Below are 19,595 nucleotides of genomic sequence, written 5' to 3'. Positions count from 1 at the left end.
GCGCGGAGGGAGCGGACACTGTCCGGCACGGGCCGGACACGTCCGGTTCGTGGCGGATCTGGGATTTTAGGGTTTCGAAGAGGAGAGATCCGGATTTGGAATGGGGGAGGTATATATAGGCATAGAGGGAGCTAGGAGAGTCCAAATGAGGTGCGGTTTTCGGCCACGCGATCGTGATCGAACGCTCTAGATGATGGAGAGGGTATTGGTGGGTTTTGGGCCAACTTGGAGGGGTGTTGGGCTGCAACACACACGAGGCCTTTTCGGTCCCTCGGTTAACCGTTGGAGCATCAAACGAAGTCCAAATGGTACGAAACTTGACAGGCGGTCTACAGGTAGTAAACCAAGGCCGCTTGGCAAGTCTCGGTTCAACCCGGAAATGTTTAATCCCCACACATGAAAGAAAGGTAGAAATGACCACCGGAGGAGAACGAAGCGCCGGAATGCAAAACGGACAACGGGGAAAATGCTAGAATGCATGAGACGAACACGTATGCAAATGCAATGCACATGATGACATGATATGAGATGCATGACAACGACAACAACACACGGAGACAAAAACCCGAACCCGAGAAAATAAAATAACTTAAGGCCGGAAACGACAAGAGTTGGAATACATATTGGGAAAGTCATAACCGGGGTGTTACAACACTCCACCACTACGAAAGGATCTCGTCCCGAGATCTAGGATTGAAAGAATGCCGGGTACTCATAACGGAGGTGATCCTCGCGTTCCCAGGTAGCTTCATGGTCGGAATGGTGTGACCACTTGACTTTGAGGAATTTGATTGACTTGTTGCGAGTCTTGCATTCAGTCTCTTCGAGAATAGCAACGGCGTGCTCACGATAGGAGAGATCTTCTTGGAGCTCAATGTCCTCGAAGTTGACAGTGCGGTCAGGAGTCTTGAAGCACTTTCGGAACTGAGAGACATGGAACACATCATGAACATTTGCAAAGTTTGAAGGAAGCTCGAGTTGATAGGCGAGATCGCCTCTCTTGCTGACAATCTTGAAAGGTCCCACATATCTAGGGGCAAGCTTCCCTTTGATACCGAAGCGACGAGTACCTTTCATAGGAGAGACGTGGAGGTAAACATGATCTCCGATCTCGAAAGCCAAATCACGGTGCTTACTGTCATAGTAGCTCTTCTGGCGGGATTGGGCTGCTTTGAGGTTATCTCGAATGACTTTGCACATTTCCTCTGCCTCTGTGATTAAGTCATTACCCAAAAGCTGACGTTCACCGGTTTCAGACCAGTTGAGAGGGGTACGGCACTTCCTGCCATACATGATTTCAAATGGGGCCTTGCCCGAACTTGCTTGAAAACTGTTGTTGTAGGATAACTTAGCATATGGAAGGCAATCCTCCCACTTCATGCCGAAGGAGATCACACAAGCCCTGAGCATATCTTCAAGAATCTGGTTGACACGCTCGACTTGACCGCTAGTTTGAGGATGGAAAGCTGTGCTGAAGCGGATATTGGTGCCCATGGCCTTCTGAAAAGAATCCCAAAACTTGGAGGTAAAGATGCTGCCACGGACTGAAGAGATCACTTGTGGAATACCATGCAAAGAGACAATTCGAAAGGTATAGAGTTCCGCCAATTGAGCTATAGTGATTGACTCTTTGATAGGCAGAAAATGAGCCACTTTGGTGAGTTTGTCGATGACAAGAATATAGCATCATTGCCACGCTTGGACTTTGGAAACCCAGTCACGAAGTCCATTTCGATGTGGTCAAACTTCCATTCTGGAATGGCAAGAGGTTGGAGGAGACCAGCTGGCCTTTGGTGTTCTGCCTTCACTCTTCTGCAGACATCACATTCATTCACGAATTGAGCAATCTCACGCTTCATTCGAGTCCACCAATAAGCCTGCTTGAGGTCCTGATACATCTTCGTGCTCCCAGGGTGGATGGAGAGGAGAGAATTGTGAGCCTCGTTCATCATCACTTTACGGAGGTCACCTTTGGGCACAACAATATGATCCTCGAAGAAGAGAGTATCCTTGTCGTCAAGGCGGTAGCACTTGCACTTGGGTTGACTCTTGGCAATCTCAATCTTCACCTTTTTCACCATAGCATCAAGAAGCTGGGCTTGGCGAATCTGGTCTTCCAAGGTAGGAGAGACTTGAAGGTTGGCGAGGAAACCTTGAGGAACAACTTGCAGATTAAGTTTGCAGAAAGCTTCACAAAGCTCGGGTTGATAAGGCTTGAGAATCAGACTGTTGCAATAAGCCTTCCTGCTCAATGCGTCAGCAATCACATTGGCCTTGCCTGGAGTATACTCGATACTCGGATTATACTCTTGAATCATTTCGACCCATCGAGTCTGCCTGAGGTTGAGATTAGGCTGAGTGAAGATGTACTTGAGACTCTTGTGATCAGTGAAAATGTCCATTTTTCTTCCCAATAAGAGATGTCTCCAAGTCAAAAGAGCATGCACAACTGCCGCCAACTCAAGATCATGATTAGGGTAGTTCTTTTCATTGGGCTTCAACTAGCGAGAGGTATAAGCAACAACTTGCTTCTCTTGCATCAACACTGCGCCAAGACCTTGGAGAGAGGCATCACAAAAGACCTCGTACGGCTTGGATTCATCAGGCGGAGTCAGAACTGGAGCAGTGATCAATTTCTCTTTCAAAGTGTTGAAAGCAATGTCACACTCCGGAGACCAAACGTACTTGATGTGCTTCCGGAGAAGATTTGAGAGAGGCTTCGCGATCTTAGAAAAGTTTTCAATGAATCTTCGACAATAGCTTGCGAGACCGAGGAAGCTACGGAGTTGCTTCACGTTCTGAGGAGGTTCCCAATTCACAATTGCAGACACCTTCTCAGGATTCACCGCAATGCCCTTGGCAGAGATGATATGACCAAGATAAAGAACCTCATCGAGCCAAAATTCGCACTTGGAGAACTTGGCGTAGAACTTGTGTTCCCTCAGCTTATCGAGTACCAAACGCATGTGCTTGGCATGATCTTCCTTGTTCTTCGAGAAAACCAGAATGTCGTCGAGATAGACCAGAATGAATTCATTGGTGTAGGCGTTGAAGATGAAGTTCATCATGCGAGAGAAAGTCGGAGGAGCGTTGACGAGGCCAAAAGACATGACCGTGTATTCATATGAACCATAGCTTGTCCTGAAAGCCGTCTTGGGAATATCTTGCTCACGGATTCGAATCTGATGATAACCCATACGGAGATCAAGCTTGGAGAATACTTGGGCACCTTTGAGTTGTTCGAACAGCTTGTTGATGTTGGGAAGTGGGTATTTGTTCTTTATGGTCTTCTTGTTCAATGGACGGTAATCAACACAGAGTCGGTCCGTTCCATCCTTCTTCTTCACAAAAAGAACACCACAACCCCACGGAGAAGAACTAGGCCAGATGAGACCCATTCTTTCTTGAATATCGAGTTGCTTCTTCAGCTCCTTCAACTCTTCAGGTCCGAGCTTGTAAGGACGCTTGCACATAGGTTCCGTGCCAGGCTCAAGATCGATGACGAATTCAATTGGCCAGTGCGGAGGCATTTCTGGAAGCTCTTCTGGAAAGACGTCTTGATATTCGCAAACGACTGGAATTTGCGAGATAGCATCCAGTTCACCCTTCTCATTGAGAGAAAACAGACGGATAGTATCATCACGAGCGGCAAAGACAATTACATCCTTAGACGAATGAGTCAATTGAATCTGCCTTGCTGCACAATCAAGATGCGCCTTGTGCTTAGAAAGCCAATCCATCCCGAGAATAAGATCAATATTCGAGTTACCAAGAACCATAGGAGAAGAAAGGAACTTGTAGTCGCCAAGGTGATAGTAACATTCGGCGCCATCATTTTAGTGTTCATGAACAAACCCGGAGAAGAAACCGCTATCGGCTTAGGCAAATCAATAGTATGAACATCATGCATGGATGCAAAAGGCTTCGATAAAAATGATAAAGATGCACCAGTGTCAAAAGAACTCTTGCGGGAATGTCATTAACAGGAAGGTTACCCATAATCACATCTGGCGAGTCCTCTGCCTGAGCTGCATTCAGCAAGTTGACCTTGGCGGACTTGGTGTTATGCTTGACCATAGCTGTACTTGCCGATCTGACAGGAGGAGGAGGAGGAAGACGCCTCTGGTTGAGACACTTGTTGGCATAGTGACCCTTCTGTTGGGACTTGTTGCATGTGACCTCTAAAAGCGGACGGTGATACGGAGCACTCGATCTTGGAGGTTGGGACGAAGTCTTGTTCTGAAAGCCAGGGTTGGGTGGGTGGGAAGAACCACTGCCACCTTTGCTCTTCTGCTGAAACGGCTGACGGAACGGAGGAGGAGGAAGCCAATACTTCTGCTGCTTGGCCACTTGAGTAGAGGAAGAATGAGTAGCATCTCTGACTCGCTTCTTGGAAGCATCACACCTCAGTTGAGCAGCCTCTTGCTTCAATGCCATGTTGTAGAACGCATCGTATCTCAAGGGCTCAAAGAGAACAAGAGCTAGCTGAATTTCTTCTCTGAGACCGCCCCTGAACTGGTATATCATGCTCTTCTCATCAGGGACATCCTGCTTGGCAAAGCGGGCGAGCTTCTGAAACAACTTGTTGTAGTCATAGACAGACAAAGAGCCTTGCTTCAGGTTGCGGAATTCCTCACGCTTGCTTTCAACCACGCTCTGAGGAATATGATGAGCTCTGCAATCTTGATGGAATTCATCCCAAGTGATCACACGTCCACCTCTGGAATCCTTGTACTGCTAGAACCATTCTGCAGCTTGATCTTTGAGTTGGAAGGAGGCGAACTTGACGAAGTCCTCAGGCCTGACGTTACTGCACTCGAAATGCTTGCACAGATCCACGAGCCAATCATCAGCATCAGTTGCCTCAACACAATTGCTGAAAGTCTTTGGCCCGTTAGCAAGGAACTGGTTGAGTGTAGCAAAGTGATTATGATTGTTGCCTTGGTTCCCTTGGTTGCCTTGATTGCGCTCTTGAAGAATTTGCATGATCAACTGTGTGTTTGCATTGGTTGCGGCCATCACAGCTTGCCATGCCTCCGGAGGAGGTGGAGGTGGTGGCGGATCTTGATTCTGATTCTGACTGGTGCTCTTAGCGGGAGTGATCCTGAAGAGGTTGACCACCGTTAGCACATAGACAGATAAAATGAAGCTGAAACCAACGGAATGAAAATTGCAACATATAGTCTTCACATCCGAACAAAATGAACGAATGCATTCCTCTTGAAATGGTCACATATCCATAAATTGAGAAGCCACGTCGAATTCAGGTAGAGAAATAAATCAACAAGGTACGGATCAAGAACGAATACTCGGTAAGAAATCCCAATCTCAAACCAAATATCCGTGGAAGAAGAACTAGAGCTACAAGAATTCCCACCTATGAAACTCCCGAACCTTTCCGGTTATGCAATCAGGTGTTGGGGATACAGGGGAAGCATAATATCTCACCCAAATCTAGCAATTCCTACATCCAGCTGTATCCATCCTTCAACACATAACCGAGAAAACTTCGGAAACCATCTACCTCAACCTTCGAAAAGCATCCGTTATACGAGTTATGGCGATACTCCCGAACTCCCGCCCCAGTACTGGGTGGCGTCGAGGTTATCTCACCAACGAACTACATAAAAGAGATTTTCGATGTCGGTGTACTAAACTCAGGTATTCCAGAACTGCAACGATAAAATTATGACGACAACACCTCAGAGCTCAACTCCCCGGGACACTTTCACGAAACCCCTGACAGGAGGCACCAAGACAATGTTCTCATCATAAAACCATCGGAACGATTCCAAGATACCCGTGTGATCCTAAATTTTTTTTAGTGAAATTTGAGAAGAGAAGAGTCAAAACTCTACGTCAGGATGCCTTACCAGAGCGATGAGGAGACTGGGAAGTAAAAAGAATTCCTAAACTCTCCGATATATAATTCCTAAATGACTCAAAACATTTTTCTAGACACAACTCGGCCGCTAAAAACGATCAAGCAATGGGGCTCCTAAGGTCGGGGAAGGCTCTGATTACCAACTTGTAACACCCTCGATGCGACTATATCTCCCACGTGTCGAGGCACGACTTAGAGGCATAATCGCATTGAAGGCATATGTCGCAAGTTTGGCAATCTTCACAACATCCCATGTAATATAGATAATAAAAGAGGAGATAACATAGTTGGCTTACACTCGCCACATCAATCAAGTACATAAATAACATTACAGCATCCAAACACTCATGGCCCGACTACGGCGCCAAAAATAAAAGATAACCCAACATGCGACACGGTCCCGATCACCCCCAACTGGGCACCACTACGGATCATCAGGAAAGGAAACATAGTATCGTTGAGAGTCCTCGTCGAACTCCCACTTGAGCTCAAGCGCGTCACCTGGAGCGGAATCATCAGGCCCTGCATCTGGTGTAATAGTAATCTGTGAGCCACAGGGACTCAGCAATCTCGCACCCTCGCGATCAAGACTATTTAAGCTTATAGGTAAGGCAAGGTAAATATGTGGAGCTGCAGCAAGCGACTAGCAAATATGGTGGCTATCCTATTCGCAAAAGAGAGTGAGAAGAGGAGGCAAAGCGCGAGCGAGAAACTAGAGGGCAACCTGCACAAACATTATTCCAACACCGTGTTCACTTCCCAGACTCCGCCGAGAAGAGACCATCACGATAACTCACACTGTTGATTCATTTTAATTAAGTTAAGGTTCAAGTTATCTACAACCGGACATTAACAAATTCCCATCTGCCCATAACTGCGGGCACGGCTTTCGAAAGTTCAAATCCCTGCAGGGGAGTCCCAACTTAGCCCATGACAAGCTCTCACGGTCAACGAAGGAATAGACCTCCTCCCGAGATGTTCCGATCAAACTCGGTATCTCGGTTCTTCAAGACACTTCGACAGGTTAAAACAAGACCAGCAACACCACCCAGATGTGCTGACAAATCCCGATAGGAGCTGCACATATCTTGTTCTCAGGGCACACCGGATGAGCAAGACGTCGGGTAGGCCAGCCCAGAGTTGCCCCTGGTAGCCCCGGACATCGCTCGGTTGGACCAACACTCAGAGGAGCACTGGCCCGGGGGGGGGGGGCTAAAATAAGATGACCCTGGGGCTCCGGAAACCCAAGGGAAAATAGGCTAGGTGGAAAATGGTAAAACCAAGGTTGGGCATTGCTGGAAAAGCTTTAATCAAGGCGAACTATCAAGGGGTTCCCATTATAACCCAACCGCGTAAGGAACGCAAAATCCGGAAACATAACACCGATATGACAGAAACTAGGGCGGCAAGAGTGGAACAAAACACTAGGCGAGAGGCCGAGCCTTCCACCCTTTACCAAGTATATAGATGCATTAAGATAACATGGCAATATAATGATATCCCAACAAGTAAATAATGTTCCAACAGGGAACGGTCTCCAATCTTCACCTGCAACTAGCAACGCTATAAGAGGGGCTGAGCAAAGCGGTAACATAGCCAATCAACGGTTTGCTAGGACATGGTGGGTTAGAGGTTTGACATGGCAATTTGGGAGGCTTGAAAGCAAGGGTAGGCATCGTAGCATTGGCATAGCAAAAGAGCGAGCAATCTAGCATAGCAAAGATAGTAGTGATTTCGAGGGTATGATCATCTTGCCTGCAAAGTTGTCAGAGTTGACTGGATCCTCGAAAGCAAACTCAACGGGCTCCTTGTTAGCGAACTCGTCTCCCGGCTCTACCCAAACAAGACAAACAAGCAAACGGAACAAATCAACCACGTGCGAGGCTCAAACAATATGATGCAATGATGGTATGCTATGCGGGATGCGATGCGGGATGCATATGCAAGATTTGACAAGGGATGCAATAACTTGGCCTCAACTTTGAAATTCAAGTGTGCCACTGGAAAGATGAGATGAAATCGCTTGAAAATGATATAAAGCACACCGGAATCGGAGTAACGGTTTGGAAATGGCAAGCGATTCAAATATGACCACGTTCTGCGATTTACAGCAAGTAGTCATCTAAATGCAATGAGATGAACATGCTACAGCATTCAAACATGACAACAAAATACATGGCAGGGATGCATTCATGATGCTTAAAAAAAGTCTTGTACTGAGCTACGACCAATTCATCCATTAACAGGTTCAAACAAGCATGGCAAAAATGCATATGGTAAACAGATTTCAGACTTAGTGAAATTAACACTTGTCTGGAATTTCAGACCAGGTAGCACACTTCGGAGCAACAAAACTATATGCCTGATAGGACGCAGGATAATCATGAAGAAATGAACTTTCATTTCTCACGTCCTCATATTGCTTTATCTGTTCTTTTGCTTGATGAAATTGATCTGATGAATTGATGTCATATTCTTCACTGATGAAGTATATGAGTTTGTAAGCTGCACTAATTCATCTGCAGGATGATAAACCCAACGCCACTGAGTGGGTCCTCGATAGTGGATGTACAAATCACATGACTGGTGACAAGAATCTATTGATGGATGCTCCATTATCTCCGTCACATATGAAGCATATCATCTTTGCTGACAAAGGCAAAAGTCAGGTATTGATTCTAGGTAAGGTTGCGATCACAAAGGATCGACACATGGACAAAGTCATGCTTGTTGAGTCCCTAGGATACAATCTTATGTCTGTCTCAATGCTTTGTGATCTTGATATGGTTGTTGTCTTTGGCAAGTACCGTTGTGGTGTGGTTATGGAAGCTGACAATTCCAAAGTCTTCGAAGGCTTTAGGAGAGGAGACCTGTATATTGTTGATTTCTCTACAGGACCACAACCAGCCATGTGCTTACTTACAAAAGCTTCAAAAGGCTGGCTCTGGCATCGATGACTTGGTCATGCAGGCATGAGGAATTTGCACGCGCTTGCGAAGAAGAAGCATGTCATTGGCATCGAGAATGTCAAATTCCTCAAGGATCACCTATACGGAGCCTGTGAAGCTGGGAAGATGACGAAGGCCAAGCATCCAGCGAAGACTATCATGACCACCACTCGCCCATTTGAATTGCTTCACATGGATCTCCTTGGTCCTAATCATTATTCTGCTATTTCAAATCAAGCATCTCAGTATGGCTTTGTTATTGTTGATGATTACTCTCGTTATACATGGGTACACCTTGTTACTTACAAACATGAAGTGCAGGAAGTCTTCAAACGATTTTCCTCGAGGGCTTCAACCAACTTCGGTGTGAAGATCAAGCACATCAGAAGCGACAATGGCACTGAATTCAAGAATTCTGGTCTCGATGACTATCTTGATGAACTTGGTATTACTCATGAGTTATCTGCTCCTTACACTCCTCAGCAGAACGGCATCGTGGAGTGCAAGAACAGGACTCTTGCTGAGATGGCTCGCACTATGCTTGATGAATACAAAACGCATCGTCGTTTCTGGACTGAGGCAATTGATACTGCGTGCCACATCATAAACAGAGTATATCTTCACAAATTCTTCAAGAAGACTGCCTATGAACTCCTTACTGATAAGAAACCCAATGTAAGTTATTTCAAAGTCTTCGGTGCTAAATGTTGGATTAGAGATCCTCATCACAACTCAAAATTTGCACTGAAAGCACATGAAGGTTTTATGCTTGGTTACGGAAAGGACTCGCAAACCTACAGAGTCTTCAACAACGTTCTTCACAAGGTTGTTGAAACTGTAGATGTGCGGTTCGGTGAAATAAATGGCTCGCAAAGAGAGCACCTACCTACGGTGATAGATGAAGCAGCACCTGAGGAAACAATCAAGTTCAAGGCTACTGAGGATGTCATTCCTGCTGAAGAATCTGCTGAAGAATTCATTCCAGAACATGAAGAACGTCGAGCTAATGCACCTGAAGAAAATACTGAAGAAAATGGTGCTGAAGAGAATGCTAATCAAATTCTTCAATGACAACCAGCTCATCCTCACATTGCAAAAGAAGTGCAAGTTGAAAAGATCATCAATGACATCAAAGCGCCAGGTCCTCTCACACGCTCAAAAGCTTCACATTTATCTAACTTTTGTGGGCACTATGCTTTTGTCTCTATTACAGAGCCAACTAAGGTAGATGAAGCATTTCTAGAGCCTGAGTCGATTCAGGCCATGCAAGAAGAACTACATCAATTCGAGCTCAACAATGTCTGGGAACTGGTCAAACGTCCAAATCCTCGCAAGCACAATATCATCGGCACAAAGTGGATCTACCGCAACAAGCAAGATGAAAATGGCCTTGTGGTGAGGAATAAGGCACGGCTTGTAGCACAAGGCTACACACAGGTTGAAGGAATTGATTTCGGTGAAACTTTTGCACCTGTTGCTAGACTTGAGGCTATTCGCATATTACTTGCTTATGCTAACCATAATGACATCACTTTATATCAAATGGATGTGAAAAGTGCATTCCTCAATGGTAAGCTTGAGGAAGAAGTATATGTTGCTCAACCCCCAGGTTTTGAAGATCCAAAGAATCATGACAAAGTCTTCAGACTCAACAAGGCCCTCTATGGCCTCAAGCAGGCCCCACGGGCGTGGTATGATACCTTGAAGGAATTCCTCATGAAGAAAGGCTTCAAACCCGGTTCACTCGACCCTACTCTTTTCACTAAATCTTATGATGGTGAATTGTTTGTGTGCCAAATATATGTTGATGATATTATCTTTGGCTGTACTAACCACCGTTATAGTGATGAATTTGCCTATATGATGAGTGAAGAATATCAAATGTCTATGATGGGAGAGTTGAAATTCTTCTTAGGTCTTCAAATTCGTCAACAACGCAATGGCATATTCATATCTCAGGAGAAATACCTCAAGGATGTACTGAGGAAATTCGGCATGCAAGATTGTAAAGGCGTCAAAATTCCTATGCCCACAAATGGCCATCTGTGCACTGATGAAAATGGTATTGACTTTGATTATAAGGTATACCGCTCCATGATTGGTTCTTTATTGTACTTATGTGCATCTAGGCCAGATATAATGCTTAGTGTTTGCATGTGTGCCCGATTTCAAGCTGCACCAAAGGAATCACACCATAAGGCTGTGAAACATATTCTTCGATATCTAGCTCACACACCAACACTTGGATTATGGTACCCCAAGGGCTCGGCTTTTGATCTCATTGGATATTCTGACTCTGACTATGCTGGTGATCGTGTGGACCGCAAGTCAACATCTGGTACATGTCATTTCCTCGGACGATCTTTGGTCTGTTGGTCCTCGAAGAAACAGAACTGCGTATCACTATCTACTGCTGAAGCTGAGTACATTGCCGCTGGTTCTTGATGTGCTCAATTGCTATGGATGAAGCAAACTCTTGAGGACTACGGCGTAAACATGAAGAATGTGCCTCTCTTCTGTGACAATGAGAGTGCCATCAAGATTGCTCACAACCCAGTTCAGCACTCGAAGACAAAGCACATTCAGATTCGTCATCATTTTCTTCATGATCATGTGTTGAAGGGCAACATTTCTATTGAGCATGTGAAGACTGAAGAATAGCTAGCCGATATCTTCACAAAGCCCTTGGATGAGAAGAGATTTAACAAGTTGCGGTGTGAGCTAAATATCCTAGAATCTTCGAATGTTCTTTGAAAAGGACACTCATCCTAACACTTATGCAAAATTGATGACTTAGATGTGCAACACATGAAGAAACGTTTTTCTTCAATCAATGAAGAATAACACTCTTAGTGTGAAGAAATTAACGAAGAATTTGATTCTCAGAACCCTATGATAATTGTATGCGGCGTCTGAAATCATCATTCTTATACGGTGGGTCATGCCACCACCAAAAGTTGAAATTCCTCAATTATTCATATTCTTCAACTTTGCATTGTCTTCACTACTTCCGTCGTTTTTCTTCATTGGATATATATATGTTTATGTCCTCTATAACATTCACTTATTGCTAATTCTTCAAGTTGGTTCTTCTGCTAAGTGAATGTGATCGGACCCTTCCCCCTCTATGCTATACTCAACCCAATATATTCACAAATTCTTCATGTGCGTTCTATTTGAAACTCATTCAAAATCTTCACTGTGTCCTTGTCAGCTGAAGAAATTGCGAACAAAACTTTAAAACCTATCCTATCTAAATTTTCAGCTTTGCCGCTCAAACCATTCCGCATCCCACGATATACTTATCCACTCACCCACGATCTAACACGATCTCCACTTCTCACTATGTGGGTGACACATGTCATGCGAATGAGAAGGGTCAGGGGCATGTTCGTTCAATTTCTTCGGGCGAGCAGTTTTTCACCGTGGCTATAAATACCCCTCCTTCCCTTCCTCACTTCTTTTACTCCGCTCGACCTCTCTCTCCAGCTCGAGCTTCTCAAACCCTAGCGCCGCCGCTACTTCATCGCCGCCGGTGAGGAAGAGCTTCACTGCCTCGACCTCGTTGCCGACATACTCGCGCCGACTGCGAAAATCTTCACTCCGCCGCCTCCGTAGCCGTCTTCCTCCACCGAGTTAGGGCGTGGAAGATCTACACAGACGAACTTCATCTCCACACCTCACTGTTCGTCGTGTTCTTCATCCAGGGTAATTAAAAGTTACTTTTACTGCCCTGTTGATTCGAATGATTATCTACAAAATCTTCAAAAGTGTTTTTCTTCATAGCTTCACACACTAAACACCTCACAAGTCATCTATTGATTCGTTTCTCTAAGCATCATTTTTCTTCAAGATTCCTCAATTGTGTGGATCTTCGATCTATACAACTCTGGAACCTAAGACAAAGAACGCTTAGTGAAATTCTTCAAGACTCATCTGGTTAAATTCCTCAAACTTGTTCTTTTGAAAAACCCGCTGAGAACGCATATGACCTCTCCAAATTCCTCGCAACTATATCTGTTCACAGGTACACATGTCAGCTGCTGAATCACTAGGTTCTCATCAACTTAACTCATTTGCAGCGTTCCTCGGAGAAAAGTTGCATACTTCTTCAGAGAATTCGATTGTTCAAATTCCTCAACTGAAGAAAATGGCTGATGGTAAAAGGCCACAGAAAGGAGGAAAGAAGCCTGAGGTCATGACTGCCTTTGAAATCCCTGAGGACATATACAAAGATTACTGCACTCCTGATGAGGCCAAGTTTGGAAAAGAGGACAAAAATCAGTGCAAGGTGCGCATACAGAGGATAGAAAGGAGATGGGAAAGAGAATGGAGGGAGTATAGGTATGTAACTCCAAAATACATGAAGAAATTCGCACTCGATCCTCCATGCCCAAGAGCTCCATTGGCACCTGGCCAAATAGCTGATCCCACTAGCCTCAAGCGCGGTGAGGACTATCCTGACGAATGGGCCAAGCGCCAAGCCAAGTTGGCTAAGCAAGCTAGAGAAGCAGTGAGGAAATTCAATGAATACTCTACTGCTGCTGCTGCCTCTGCTGAGGCCTCTGCTGTCAAGCCAAAGAAGGCTATGTCAAATAAGCCTGCGCGCAAGCCAAGTGCTTCACCAACAATGCCCTCAAGGCCAAGTTCCTCAGCAATGCCCTCACGGCCAGAATCCTCAAAGCCCTCACGGCCAATTCCTCATGCTGCTCCTGTTCTTCAAAATTCCTCAGCTCCTCCGCCAAAGTCTTCAACTGTTCCGACAAAGTCCTCAGCACCTATGCATCTTGCCTCGTGCCAAAGGACTGCAGGCATATCTATTGCCTCAGGTGTCTCAGCAAGTTCCTCAGCTGCACCAAGTTCCTCAGCTAGCCCCTCACTGCTGAAGACAAAGTCAACTGCTGGACGCGGTCCTCGACCAAGTCCTTAGAAGAAGCAAGTCGCTTTCCAAGTGTCGTCTGAAGAAGACGAAGCTGATGATGATGAACTTGCAGAAATCATCAGAGATAGGCAAGTCAGGGTCGCTAGAGCCAAGGGAACAAATGTGCCACAGTTTTGGATCCCAAGTTGATCCTCGAATACATTGATGTTTGGCACAAGGACCCCAACACTCCCATGCCTGACTTCAAGCTGACTCCTGGCCAAAGTCATATGCTGACCCACTTCATTCAAGAAGAAAAATGGAAATTTGAGAAGGCCAGGCAGATCAAGAAAGCGCAGTACAAGAAAGAGCGCTATCTGAAGAAAAACGGTGTCTCTATGACAACTGAAGAACTTGTCACTGTCAAACTGAGATCCAGAAACTCAGTGATGAATTTGACGCATATCGCGCTGATTGGCTTGGAACCAAGGTTCATTTTGTGAAACTTGCGGATAACTTCACTTCCAATGTTGCTGCCCCAATGCAATAGGAAGTTCCTCAGGCTGAAGCATCCGCTCAGTCGACTGAAGAACATGCCAGCACCACTGATGAAAATCAGGCTGCTGAAGAAAATATGAGTTCCAGGGCTGATGACTGCATTCCAGCCGCTGAAGAAACTGCCAGGGCATCCACTAGTGGTGCGCCTGAAGAAACTGAAGAAATCAGGGCAACTGCATCAGTTGTGCCTGAAGAAAATCAACCAAATTCCTGAACTGCTCCTGCGCCAACTTCGACTCCAATCCTTCCATCTGCATCAGATGTGAAGAAGACCAAGGCTGCAGAGCGTGCTGCAGTGAAGAAAAGGAAAGCATCAGCTGCTTCAGATTCTTCAGCTCCGAAGAAGATGAAACCTATGACAAGTTCATTTGCTAATCTAATTGATGTTGTTCCCATCTCAACCAGGCCATCAAAGGACCTTATTCCTTTTGATGAAGAATATGTGATCCCCAGTGGATCTGATGAAGAAACTCCTTCTGCTGCTTCGTCTGAGCAGTTGGATGAAGAAATTGAAGTGGATGCGATCCCTTCAACACCTATCATCTCCTCGCCCATGCCTCATTTCATAGCTGAAGAGGCTGGCATTGAAGAAATGGAAGATGAAGATATGGACGTTGGCTGCTCCACACCCGTACTCAGTGATGAATTCTGGGAAAGTCAGCATCCAAACTCTCCAATGTTCACACCGTTGCAGCAAATATCTCAGTTGCCTGCACCAACTGTTCAAATGGGCTCTGAAGAAACTCACCCCACTTCATCTGTGCATGAGGAAATTTCAGCCACTAGTGCTGAAGAAAATGTTGTTGCTGAACATCTGAAGATGCAGACTACCACTGAAGAGGAACCAGAAATTCCTCAGCCTGAAGAACCTGCGATTGAGATTCCTGAGGTCGTGATGCAACTCACTGACACTCCTTTGCCGAAGCCAAAGGATCCATTCTCACGCAAGCAAAAGTTCAAGGCTGATGATTTCTTCGGCGAGCACGTATTCTTCGAAGATTACAACCCATATAACTCTTCTCGCATTAGGAAGAGGCGTTTCTGGACTGCTAGTCAAGCCAATTTCTATTCCTCAGTGTTGTTCAACAAGGAGAAAATCTTCTATCATGAGCATATTCCTCATGTGGACATGGAATCTCTGCCGTGCTTCGCACCAGTCCTTAGTGTTCTTCACGATGCTGGACTGTTAAACTTTTGCTCTGACATCTGCGATTAGAATGAAGAACTGATTCTTCAATTCTATGCAACGCTGCACATCACAGGAGATTCTGAAGTTGTGAATTCATGGGTGCTGACTGGATGTCTGAAAATACTCACTACACTGCACTAGCCTCTGAATTGCTTCGTGCCTTACCACTCAGTCCTCCTCTTGAAGAAGCTCGTTGCATCTACAGTGAACCTGAGCTTACAAATCATTACATGCAGGTGTTGATGAAACCTTTGAAGCCAGGTCAAGCACCAAGAACCAAATTCCTCATGAAGGAATTGCTTTACGTGCCCAGAACTGTCTATCGTATTCTTACGAGGACAGTCAGTCCTATCAAAGGCCACGACTCATCTGATGAGGAAATTGTTGGCATCATGAAGAATCTGGTATTCAACATCGTTCATGGCATTTCTGTCAATTATCATGATTTCTTCACGAGGACTCTGGCAAATGTTGCACTGTCTCCGTTTGAGCTGAAGCCTTATGCACCTTGGATTATGAGATTCCTCAGGACAAGGTCTTCACTCAACTACAAAGCTGATTTTCAGAATCAACTCAGCTACTTGCCCCCAATTGAAGTCCTCAAGCAGACTTATTCCTCAGTTAATGGAAAGGGCAAGGCACCAGCTGTTATAGATGAAGGCATTCGTCCATTGGATGGTCAATTTTGCAAAGCTGCTTCTTATTCCACCAATGATGACTCTGCCACACATGACTCTGCCAATGCACCCAAGTCTACTCCTCAAGCCACTGTGAACTTCTGCTTAGTCTTCATCAGAAGGTGGATCGAAATCACAAATGGGTTAAGCGTCAGTTTGGTTCACTTCTTCACAACATGACTGCTACACACAATGCAGTGAAGAAAAATCATTACTACCTCCATCAAGTCTTCGGTCGCACCTGGGCAATCCTGTCACATCTGTATGGTGAAGGAGATCTGAAGAAAATGGGTCTCAAGGAAGATTTTGACTGGTCTATAGCTCCACCGAAGAAATTCAATAAGGTCAAGGTTCCTTCTCTGGTGGCCAGCTCATATTCTTTATCGCGCGACACTGATGAAAATGAAGACTTGGACGACACTGCGGCAGGCCCTACTACAACAAACGACCCCAACAACGCTGGCACTCCTTCATCAACTTGATATTCTTCAGGGGCTTTAGTCCTCATATTCGAACCTTTTGGTCATTTGATGACAAAGGGGGAGAATTTTGAGTTAGTCTTCAAGTGGGTCTTTCTATATGGGCGTTTTTTTAAAGTTACAACTCTCGTTCTTCTGAGACTCTTATTGGATCGAGTTGTAAACTTAAACCCGATGGTGCTCTGATACTCTTGATGCGTTTTTCTACATGCTTATTCCTCGTTAAATATTATTGCAGGCATGCTGAATTACATCAGTCACCATATTTCATCATGCATTTCAAATTCTTCACTGTTATATGTCAAATGAGTGTATGAATTACAAGATATAGGGGGAGATCTCCATGATTCAACTTTTCAAGTGTGCATTGCTTCAAAATCAAATTCCTCACTATGCACATCTTCAGGGGGAGTTCTTCTATATCTTGCAATCAAATTCCTCAATATCAGTAGTTACACTTCATATGATTATCCCCGTTGAAAACTTAACCTATATTGTCATCAATCACCAAAAAGGGGGAGATTGTAAGTGCATCTAGTGCCCCTTAGTGATTTTGGTGTATTGAAGACTTATAGGTTAAGGGACTAATGCGTTTGTGAGTGTACACAGGTCTATAAGTCTATGAGGAGTTTGATATTTACAGAGAAAGTCGACTCCTAAAAATGAAGTTCTTCGACTGAAGACTTTGGATTTCTGAAGACTTTCTGAAGACTTTGAAAGTGAACAAATTGGTGTGACCTTGAAGACTTGGTATTCATTCGAGGAACATGAAGCGTGAAGACTTTTGTTTTCGTAGTTTCATTCTCTCTTTCTTGAGTCATAGGAAACACCGTACTGTTAAAGGGGGTCGAGGAAATACTAAGGAAAAATTTCCATGTGATGCTCAACTCAAAATCCTACACCTACCAATCCCTTCGAGTGAAGCCATTGGAAATCTCATACAGTTCAGTCAATTTCTTCAGTGACAGAGACGAAGTTCTTCTAGTCTCTGAGGAATTTGTTCTGACTGAGGAGTTAGGAATTCTCCAGTGCGGATTGCCTACACAGTGAGGAACATGATAGCCCTGAGGATTTTGCTACTCAAAATTTTGACTGTTGCTGAGCTATGCGTCAGCTGTCCCAAAATATCTATCCACCTAACGGTCATATCATTGAAGGGCATTTATGTCTTATCATGTCGGGCTACTCCCTAGGCTATAAATAGCCGCCCCCTACAACCACTAGCTGGTTGGCTGCTCCGAGAGAAACTGACACCTGTCATTTGAGAGCAACCCATCCTTTGAGGACTTTGAGCGAAAATCATCAAGTGAGGAAAAACCCAAACCAAAACCCAAACACCTACAAACCCCAAGTGATTGAGCATCACTGAAGAGATCGATCCTGCGTGGATCCGACGCTTGTTACCTTTGAAGATTGTGCTTCTTCCAGACAGTTAGGCGTCATGATGTAGAGCATCCAAGAGGAATTGTGGATCGCCGAGTGACCAAGTTTGTGAAGGTTTGGAAGTCGCCTGAAGACTTACCACGAGTGATTGGACGAGGTCTGTGTGACCTTAGTTCAAGGAGAATACAGTGGTGTCCTGAGCTGCGGTTCAGGACTGTGTGTCCTCGAGTTTAAATACTCAGCCGCTCCAACCAAACATACAACTGATACAACAGTTGGAACTGGTCTACCAAATCATTGTCTTCACCAAGCTTACTGGTTCCATTTCCTCAACTCTTTCATTTCCTCATAATTGAGTTGTGTGCTTGTTCATATCTATGTTTGAAGACTTTGACTGAAGACCTTCTCAATTTCCTCAGTTCAATTTCTTCAGTCTGTTTGTCTTCATCCTGTGTTATCTTGTGCTTACGCTTCCTGTACTCTATGCCTGTCTTCATTTCATCATGATGACTATGCTTGTATTCTGCTATGTCTACTTTTGAGTACTTATTCCGCTGCTAGTAGTTCTTCGCTAAGGAATTTCCTCAACGGCAAATTCCTCAGTGAAGAATTTCATAAAAATCGCCTATTCACCCCCCTCTAGTCGATATAACGCACTTTCAGGTGTTAATCACATGGTGATGTGAACTAGATTATTGACTCTAGTAAACTCTGCGGGTGTTGGTCACTTGGCGATGTGAACTATGGGTGTTAAATCACATGGTGATGCGAACTAGATTATTGACTCTAGTGCAAGTGGGATACTGAAGGAAATATGCCCTAGAGGCAATAATAAAGTTGTTATTTTATATTTCCTTATTCATGATAAAGATTTATTATTCATGCTAGAATTGTATTGATCGGAAACCTTAATACATGTGTGAATACATAAACAAACGCCATGTCCCTAGTGAGCCTCTACTAGACTAGCTCGTTGACCAAAGATGGTTAAGGTTTCCTAACCATTGACATGAGTTGTCATTTGATAATGGGATCACATCATTATGAGAATGATGTGATGTACAAGACCCATCCGTTAGCTTAGCATAATGATCGTTCAGTTTTATTGCTATTGCTTTCTTCATGTCAAATACATATTCCTTCGACTATGAGACTATGCAACTCCTGAATACCGGAGGAATGCCTTGTGTGCTATCAAACATCACACCATAACTGGCTGATTATAAAGATGCTCTACAGGTATATCCGAAGGTGTTTGTTGGGTTGGCATAGATCGAGATTAGGATTTCTCACTCTGAGTATCGGAGGGGTATATCTGGGCCCTCTCTGTAATACACATCATAAGCTTGCAAGCAAACGACTAAGGAGTTAGTCATGAGGTGATGTATTACAGAACGAGTAAAGAGACTTGCCATAATGAGATTGAACTAGGTATGAAGATACCGACGATCGAATCTCGGGCAAGTAACATACCGATAGACAAAGGGAATTATGTATGTTGTCATAACGGTTCGACCGATAAAGATCTTCGTAGAATATGTAGGAGCCAATATGGGCATCCAGGTTCCGCTATTGGTTATTGACTAGAGAGGTGTCTCGGGCATGTCTACATAGTT

This window comes from Triticum dicoccoides, chromosome 6A (genome assembly GCF_002162155.2).
Source record: "Triticum dicoccoides isolate Atlit2015 ecotype Zavitan chromosome 6A, WEW_v2.0, whole genome shotgun sequence".
In the NCBI taxonomy this organism is placed as follows: Eukaryota; Viridiplantae; Streptophyta; class Magnoliopsida; order Poales; family Poaceae; genus Triticum; species Triticum dicoccoides.
The sequence above is the reverse complement of the archived record's forward strand: the minus strand, read 5'-3'. Positions refer to the sequence as shown.